Genomic DNA, 8,857 nt, shown 5'->3' on the forward strand with positions numbered 1-8,857 from the left:
AAGTCATAGATGAAGAAGAGATATTTTAAAGATTAACACTCTCCCTTAAGTTTTTCAAAAACATATAGGATGACATGCATTCTATAGAAATAAAATTTGGTCTGAAAGTCATTTTAGCAACCCATGATGACAAAAAGATGAGAAAATTATCAATGCAATCATGAGAATAATACACTATGTTTTAACATGTGAACAAGCTGTGAAAGATTCTTGGACTGTTGCTTTGTAACTTGGATTAACATGGACCTGCCTAGTTTTGGTAACATGGAGGTACCTTAAGGGGTCTTTGTACCAGACTGTCAAAAATGGAGGACTCTTCATTCCCTACAACATGAGTGGAGGTTCTTTTATTGGCCACCAACATCTTTAAAACTGGTGGGATTGAGCCATTCACCCTTTTTGAATTTTGTTCTTTTGTGCCTTCTTTTCAGCTCTGTTTTTTTATGCAACTCTTATCTATTTCTCCCATAGTGGATAAAATGAATTGGACCAGAGAGAGAAGTCAAGTCTTTCCCCAGCTATCTGTCTTTTCTACCAACTCTGAGAGATGAGTTTCTATTGAAACTCTTCTGTTGAAATTTGTTTCTATTCTGTGTTGTTTGTCTTCACTTTCAGATGCATATGTGTATATCTATGTGTATGTATGTGTATACACACATATACATATGGACACACACACATATGGATACACACCTGTTTTATATATGCATACATATGTGTGCATTTTGGTATATACATACATCATATATGTGTACACACATGTGTGCATACCTATAATTCACTATAATTGCTTTTTAGCCCTAAACATTTTATTTTATGTATTTAACAGCATTATTCTGAGGAATCAATAGGTTTCACCAGACAACCAAAGGGATATATGATGTCTTCTTAACCCTCCTCAAAGTTTAAGAACACTTTTGCTAAAAAAAGTTCTTTTGGGAGCCAAGATAGTGAAGTAGAAGCAGGAACTTAACCAAACTCCCCAAGTTCCCTTCCAAACAACTTTAAAATAACTCCTCAAACAAATTTCTGGAGCAACAGAACCAAAAGTAGGTCAGGGTGAAATAATCACCAGCAAAATACAATTTAATACAATGTATTACATCAGGAAAGACCTGTCACATCAAGGTGACATGACCTAGCAAGGATAGCAACAAGTCTGGGAGATGGCTACATCAGCTGTAGTAGCAACTTTGAAAGTCCTCAACCTCCAGATGGTAAGGGGATCAAAGGCAGTCAGAAAAATATTACAGGGTACCTTTTGCTGGTTCTGCTGCTGCAATGTCCATACACAGTTCCAGGTCACAGTTTCAGTGCAAAGAGGAATATTATTAATGAAATAGAGGACTTTCAGTCATTCCTAATGAAAAGATCAGAGCTGAATAGAAAATATGACTTTCAAATACAGGAATAAAGAGATGCATAAAAAGGGTAAACATGAAAGAGAAATCATAAAGTATTCAATAAGGTTAAACTGTCAACATTCTTATATAGGAAAATGATACTTGTAAATCTTAAGAACTTTATCACTATTTGAAGTGATAGAAGTATATATAAACAGAGGGCACAGATATGAATTGCCTATGATGGGATGATTTCAAATAAATAAAATTAAGGAGTGAGAAAGAGAAGTGGACTGGGAGAAGGGGGAAGGCAGAAGTAGAATGGGAAAAATATCTCACATTAAAGAGGCATGAAAGGAAGGGCTTTGCAGTGGAAGATGGAGAGGGGAGGGGACAAAACTTGAATCTTACTTTCATTAGAATCAGCTCAAAGAAGGAATAGCATTACCATTCAGTCAAGTACAGAAATCTATCTTGCCCTGGAGGGAAGTAGGAAAGGAAGGTGATAAGAGAAGGAGATGGGTGCTGATATAAGGAACAGCAAATTAAGGCAGGTAGTGGTTAGAAGTAAAATAGACTTTGAGAAGGGACAGAGTAAAAAGAGAGAGACAGAGAAGTATAACAGGGAAAAATAGAATGGAGGGAAACATGCAGTTAGTCATCATAACTTTTAATAGGAATTACCCATAAAACCAAAGTGGAAATTAGAATGGCTTAATAACCAGAATGTAAGAGTATGTTGTTTTCAAGAAACACATTGAGACAGAGACACACAAAAGGGTAAAAATAAAGGGATAGAGCAGAATTCTTTATCCTTCAGCTGGGGCTAACAATCATGATCTCAGAGAAGGCAAAAGGAAAAATAGATTAATTAAAATAAGTAAGTAGGAAAATGACATTTTGCTAAAAAGATACCAGATACCATAAAGTAATATCAATACTAAGCATATATACATAAGATGGTATAGCATCCAAATTATTAAAGGAAAAATTAAATGTGTTATTGGAGGAAATAGACAGTAAAACTAATACTAGTAAAGTATCTCAATATTCCCCTCTCAGAACTAGATAAATTTAACTATCACATAAACAAGAAATAAGTTAAATAGATGAATAGAATTTTAGAAAAAGTTAGATGTGATAAACTTCTGGAGAAAATTGAATGAGAATGGAAAAGAGTAGAATCCTTCACACTACCCTAATAATGAAAAAGTTCTTAGAAGTTATATGTATCACTTTCCTCCATAGAAATATAAGAAGTTTAACCTTATTGAATCCCTTGTGTTTACTCTTTCGTAATTACCTTTTTTATACTTCTCTTGAGTCTTCTGTTTGATTGTCAAATTTTCTATTCAGCACTGGCCTTTTCATTTTTCCACCCTATTTTTTTTTTAAATTTTGAACTTCATTTCAAAGTTGAACTCTGTTGCCCACACAGGGAGGATGGTAGCAATCCCAAGCTACAGGCTTTTTAGCACTGCTATTTTCAGAGTTATTTTTGTGGGGTTGGAAGTTTTCAGTGTTTCCAAGGTGTGATCTAGGGAGAGTGATGGTCAGTGCTCTCCTGGTCTACACTCTGAACCTTATTCAGGAAGGACACCTGATCGCTCGGGATTGCCATCAGTACAGCTCCTGAGAGTCCATGCTGTTTTGAGAGCTGAAGTAGTATTGTTTCTCAGAGGCACTGCTCTCTCTTGATTGAAGTTGCTACTCTCTGCCCTTTAACTGTGAACCAGAAGTGGGGAGAGGCAGTGGAGTTGCCAAATAATATCTGGTGCTGCATCCAGTGCTAGCAAAGGAGTCCCTTGTAATCCCCTTATGATGAGTGGTCAGGTCCTCTAAATAACTCTGGCTTGAGAGCTCCACAAGCTATTGCTGCTTCTGCCACCAACAGCTAGTCTCACCATGGTAGGCCATCCTCTACCCCTGTGTCAAATCTCTCCTTCCAACCTCCTAAGTTGTGTTGAACTGGAAGAATGACTTATCCTGACCTACTTCTTTTTTTCTTCTCAGCTGTACATATCACCTTTGGAAAAACTAACTCTGTATTAGGGCATAAAAATCTTACAAACATATGCAGAAAAAAAAATACATCTTTTTCAGTCCCTAATGCAATAAAAAAAATATTTTCAATATAGAGCTGGGGAAACAATAAAAATTAATTGGAAACTAAATAATCTAATCTTAAAATGATGGGGTCAAAGAATAAATCACAGAAACAATCAATAATGTCACTACAGAAAATGACAATAATGAGACAATATTACCAAAATACAATCAAAGCACTACTTAACAGAAAATTTACCTCTCTAAACACTTACAACCATAAAATAGTTTCTCTGTTGAGCAGATCAGTGCATTGGCAGGCAACTATAAGAAATAAATTAAGAATCTCCAATTAAACACAAAATTGGAAATCTTGAAAACCAAAGGAAATGTTAACAAAATTAAAAGAAAACCATTGGACTGGTAAATGATGCTAAGAACTGGTATTATGAAAAACATACAGTAAAATAAATCACTGTTGAATTTGCTTTAAAAAAGAGAGAAGAAAACCAAATTATTAAGATCAAAAATGGAAAGTGTGAATTTATTGCCAATGAAGATGAAATAAAAGCAATCATTAAAAATTATTTTGTCCAATTATAAGTAAATCTAACAATGTTAGTGAAATGGACAAATATTCATAAATAATATAATTTGCCTAGATTAACAGAAGAGGAAATAGAATACTTAAATAACTGTGTCTTAGAAAAAGAAATTTAACAAGTATTCAATGGGAGGTGGAGCCAAGATGGTGGAGGGAAAGCAGTGACTGTCTTGAGCTCTGTCCCAAAGCTCTCCAAATACCTAAAAAAATGACTCTAAACAAATTCTAAAGCAGCAGAACCCACAAAAAGACAGAGTGAAACAAATTTCCAGCCAAAGACAGCCTGGATGGTTGATCAGAAAGGTATATCATGCCGGGTGGGAAGAGAAGCACAGTGCAGCATGGGCGCACAGGCTGCAGTGGCCCTGGAGCAGGCCTCAGAGGACTGAATCGTGGGCAGCTGTGGCAGTTTCCAGACTTCTCAACCCAAAAACACAAAAGACAACTTAGAAGGTTAGTGGGAAAAGTCTGTGACTGCAGTGAGAGAGGAGCTAGGTCTCAGCCACAAATCTCGAGCACAGCCCAGGGACTGTTTCCTGAGCTTACGGCCCACAGACTGAGGGGGAATCAAGTGGCTGATCACAGGGGGATTGCAAGGATCTCTTTCCCAGTGCTGAGGCAGGAATCTCTTGCTTTACTGGTGCTTGGATCTGGGTCACAGTTCTGAGGGGCGGTTCTGGGGCAAGGAGGAGCACTGGTGTGGTGGAGCTTGTTGTGGTAGTGGAGAAGAAACACCTCACCCCTTATCATACCACCTTGGAAGAACTGAAACTTTACAGGTCCCTAGAAGTACCTCTGAAGACAGCTATACAAACCACCAAAGCTTGAGACAGTACACTCTTCACATTGGAAGCAGACTTTTACCTTAACAAAGAGTTTAAAACTCAAGTAATTGACCGGGATTATGAGTAAGCAGCACAAAAAGAGTCACACTACATTATCTTACTTTGGTGACAAAGAATATCGAAACATACAACCAGAAGAAGACAACAAAGCCAAAGTTCCTGCATCCAAAGACTCCAAGAAAAATATGAATCAGTCCCAGGCCTTGAAAGAGCTCAAAAGGGATTTTGAGAAGCAAGTAAGAGAAGTGGAGGAAAAACTGAGAGTGATGCAAGAAAATCATGAAAAACAAGTCAACAGCTTGCTAAAGGACACCCAAAAAAATACTGAAGAATATAACACCTTAAAAAATAGCCTAACCCAAATGGCAAAAGAGGTCCAAAAAGCCAATGAGGAGAAGAATGCCCTAAAAAACAAAATTGGCCAAATGGAAAAGGAAGTCCAAAAGATTACTGAAGAAAATACTTCTTTAAAAATTAGAGTAGAGCAATTGGATGAAAGCTAGTGACTTTATGAGAAATCAAGACACTGTAAAACAAATCCAAAAGGATGAAAAACTAGAAAACAATGTGAAATATCTCATTGGAAAAACAACTGACCTGGAAAATAGATCCAAGAGAGAGAATTTAAAAATTATTGGACTATCTGAAAGCCATGATCAAAAAAAACAGCCTAGACATCATCTTTCAAGAAATTATCAAAGAAAAGTGTCCTGATATTTTAGAGCCAGAAGGCAAAAGAGAAATGGAAAGAATCCACCAATCTCCTGCTGAAAGAGATCCCCAAAGGAAAACTCCTAGGAATATTGTAGCCAAATTCCAGAATTCCCAGGTCAAGGAGAAAATATTACAAGCAGCCAGAAAGAAACAATTCAAGTATTTTGGAAACACAATCAGGATAACACAAGATTTAGCTGCTTCTACATTAAGGGACCGCAGGACATGGAATATAATATTCCAGAGGGCAAAGGAGATAGGATTACAACCAAGAATCACCTACCCAGCAAAACTGAGTATAATCCTTCAGAGTTTGAAAAATGGTCATTCAGTGAAATAGAGGACTTTCAAGCATTCCTGATGAAAAGACCAGAGTTGAATAGAAAACTTGATTTTAGAATACAAGATTCGAGTGGAACATAAGAGGTAAACAGGAAAGAGAAAATCATAAGAGACTTATTAAGATTGAACTGTTTACACTCCTTCATGGAAAGATGATATTTGTAACTCCTAAGACCTTTGTCAGTATTAGGGTAGTTGGAGGGGAAAAATTATATGTACGTATATATAGATATAGATATAGATAGATAGATAGAGGGCACAGGATAAGTTGAAAATGAAGGGGTCATATCTAGAGAATAAAATTAAGGGATGAGAGAGGAATATACTAGGAGAAGGAGAAAGGGAGAGGTAGAATGGGGTAAATTATCCCACAAAAGAAACTGAAAAGAAATAGCTCTTACAGTGGAGGGGAAATGGGGGAAGGTGAGAGGGAATGAGTGAATCTTATTCTCATAGGATTTGACTTAAGGAGGGAATAACACACACACTCAATTGGGTGTGGAAATCTGTCTTACCCTACAGGAAAATAGGGGGGGAAGGGGACAAGAGAGTAGGATGATGATAGAGAGGAGGGCAGATTGGGAAAGGAAGTAATCAGAAGCAAATACTTCTGAGGAAGGACAGGGTCAAAAGAAAGAATAAAATTAATGGGTGGGCAGGATAGGATTAAGGAAAATAGAGTTAGTCTTTCACAGCATGTCTACTATAGAAGCATTTTGCATAACTGCACATATATAACCTATATTTAGTTGCTTGACTTATCAATGAGGGTGGGAGAGGAGGGAGGAATGGAGAAAATTTGGAACCCAAAGTTTTAAAAACGCATGTTTAAAAAAATGTTTTTGTATGAAACTGGGAAACAAGAAATACAGGAAATGGGGTACAGAAATCCATACTGCCCTACAGGAAAATTGAAGGAGAAGGGGATAAGAGAAGAGGGGGAGAGATAGAAGGGAAGGCAGAATAGCGGAAGGGGTATTTAGAATGCATGACATCTTGGGGTGGGGGGAGAGACAAGATGGGGTGAAAATTTGGAACTCAAAATCTTGTGGAAGTAAATGTTGAAAACAAAAAAATAAATAAAAATTACCATAAAAATAAAAAAAAACAACAACAAAAAAAAACAAGTATTTGATGACCTCTGTAAGAAAAACATTCCCAGGACCAGATGGATTTCTTCGTGTTTCATAGAGTCATTAGATTCTACTTTCCCAATTCTAAGTTTTAAGCAATTATTTTCTTCAGTTAACTTTGTATGTCCTTTTTTCATTTGGCCAATTCTACTTTCTAAGGTGTCTTTCTCTTCAGTGGATTTTTGTGTCTTTTTTTTTTTATCATTTGTCCAAATCTTTTTTTTTTTAAGTTGTTATTTTCTTCAGTAACTTCTATGCCTCCCTAACCTATCTGTTGACTCTCTTTTCATAAATTTCTTTCATCACTCTTGTCCCCCCCTCATTTTTCCTCTATCTTTCTTATTTGATTTTTAAAATCCTTTTTCAGTTTCTTCCATGATTTTTTTTTTTTGGCCTATGATCAGTTCACATTTTTCTCTGAAGGTTTGCATATACCTGTTTTGTTTTCTTGTCTTCTTTGTTGTGTATCTCTTGATCTTCCCTGTTGTCATCATGGTAAATTTCCATGTTCCAGTTCTCTTTTTGTTTTTGTTTGCTTATTTTTCCAGCCTATTTCATCATTGGTCCAGTATTTGTAAATAAGTAAAGGTCTACAAAATTACTGATTTTATTATCATAGTAATGCCTCTGGAAATACTGACAGCATAAAACTACAAAGTAGTGGATTAACAGTAGTGGACAGAGCATCATTTCAAGCCTTTAAAAATAAAAAAAATAAATTTCACTCTAGATGAAATGCAAACCACTGTTCTTGTTGGAGATGAACAGTTCAGAAGCATATAGATTAACTGACAATGAAATTTCTTGATTTTAAAAATTAGAAGAAAATTAGTATCTATTTCTTCCCTTTAACTAAAATATCAAAGAGAAGTCAATATGACCTATCTGTACTCAGATGTCAAGAATACATATCAAATACCTATTAGTGACAGGCAATGAATACAAAAAGAGGCAAAAGATAATCCCTGCCCTCAACAATCTCACAACTGAAAATAATTACTATCTAAATATATGTAGGGTATAAATATTGCCCTATGCTATTTGTATTTACGTGAGTTTGTCTAAGTATAACATGAGGGGATGCTTTAAATAGCTGTATGTGGAATATTGTCCAACCCTTTCCAAGAGAATTTGAACAATAGAATTAAATTTATCTCCCCCTAATTATTGCTAGTCTGGGGAAATTATTTTAGGCTAAAGCTATTGTCTTGAATATTCTGTTAAAAAGGAAAGAGTAACTCAAGTTTATATCCTCAAGGTTGATTCCTTCCCACCAAATACTAGTTACACAAAAGACCATCATATTCAAATGATGACTAATGAATAAACTTATTTATCTAAGTAGAGAACAAACATAAATCAGGAAACTTATATAGATTTGACTATGCCAGAAAATATATTGAAAATAAATAATGTTCCTACTGGGAACAAGATACTTCAACTCAACTAGGAAAGAGTCCCAAATCTCACCTAGAAGGAAATTATTGAAGTCTCTAAGAAAGCAAGGTGGATATCAGGAAATCATTTGTGGAAATATCTGTAGCTTCCTAAAGTCTTTTCTCTCTCCCCAGAGTTGATATCAAGGAAAGTCTGGAACCATTTGTGTCATCTCTTGAAGCAAGGTGGGTAGGGTAGAGAAATATTTATTAATCACCTTTGTGTCAGCCACTGTGCTAAGTGCTCTTACCCCAACTCTGCTCATCCATTGACTTATTACACTCCATAAATGAGAAGAAAGTTGTGTAAATTTTATAGGCCTGAACCCAAACTTCATCTGTCTATCATCTATCTATCTATCTATCTATCTATCTATCTATCTATCTATCTATC

General features: G+C 35.8%; 1 pseudogene; it reads left to right on the top strand.

Moving 5' to 3' along the window:
- Positions 1–1,166: 1,166 nt before the first annotated feature.
- The window catches only part of LOC114025715, a 25,402-nt pseudogene continuing 17,711 nt past the window's right edge, over positions 1,167–8,857 (top strand).

The sequence above is a fragment of the Vombatus ursinus genome, unplaced genomic scaffold (assembly GCF_900497805.2).
Source record: "Vombatus ursinus unplaced genomic scaffold, bare-nosed wombat genome assembly UNPS02014832.1, whole genome shotgun sequence".
In the NCBI taxonomy this organism is placed as follows: domain Eukaryota; kingdom Metazoa; phylum Chordata; class Mammalia; order Diprotodontia; family Vombatidae; genus Vombatus; species Vombatus ursinus.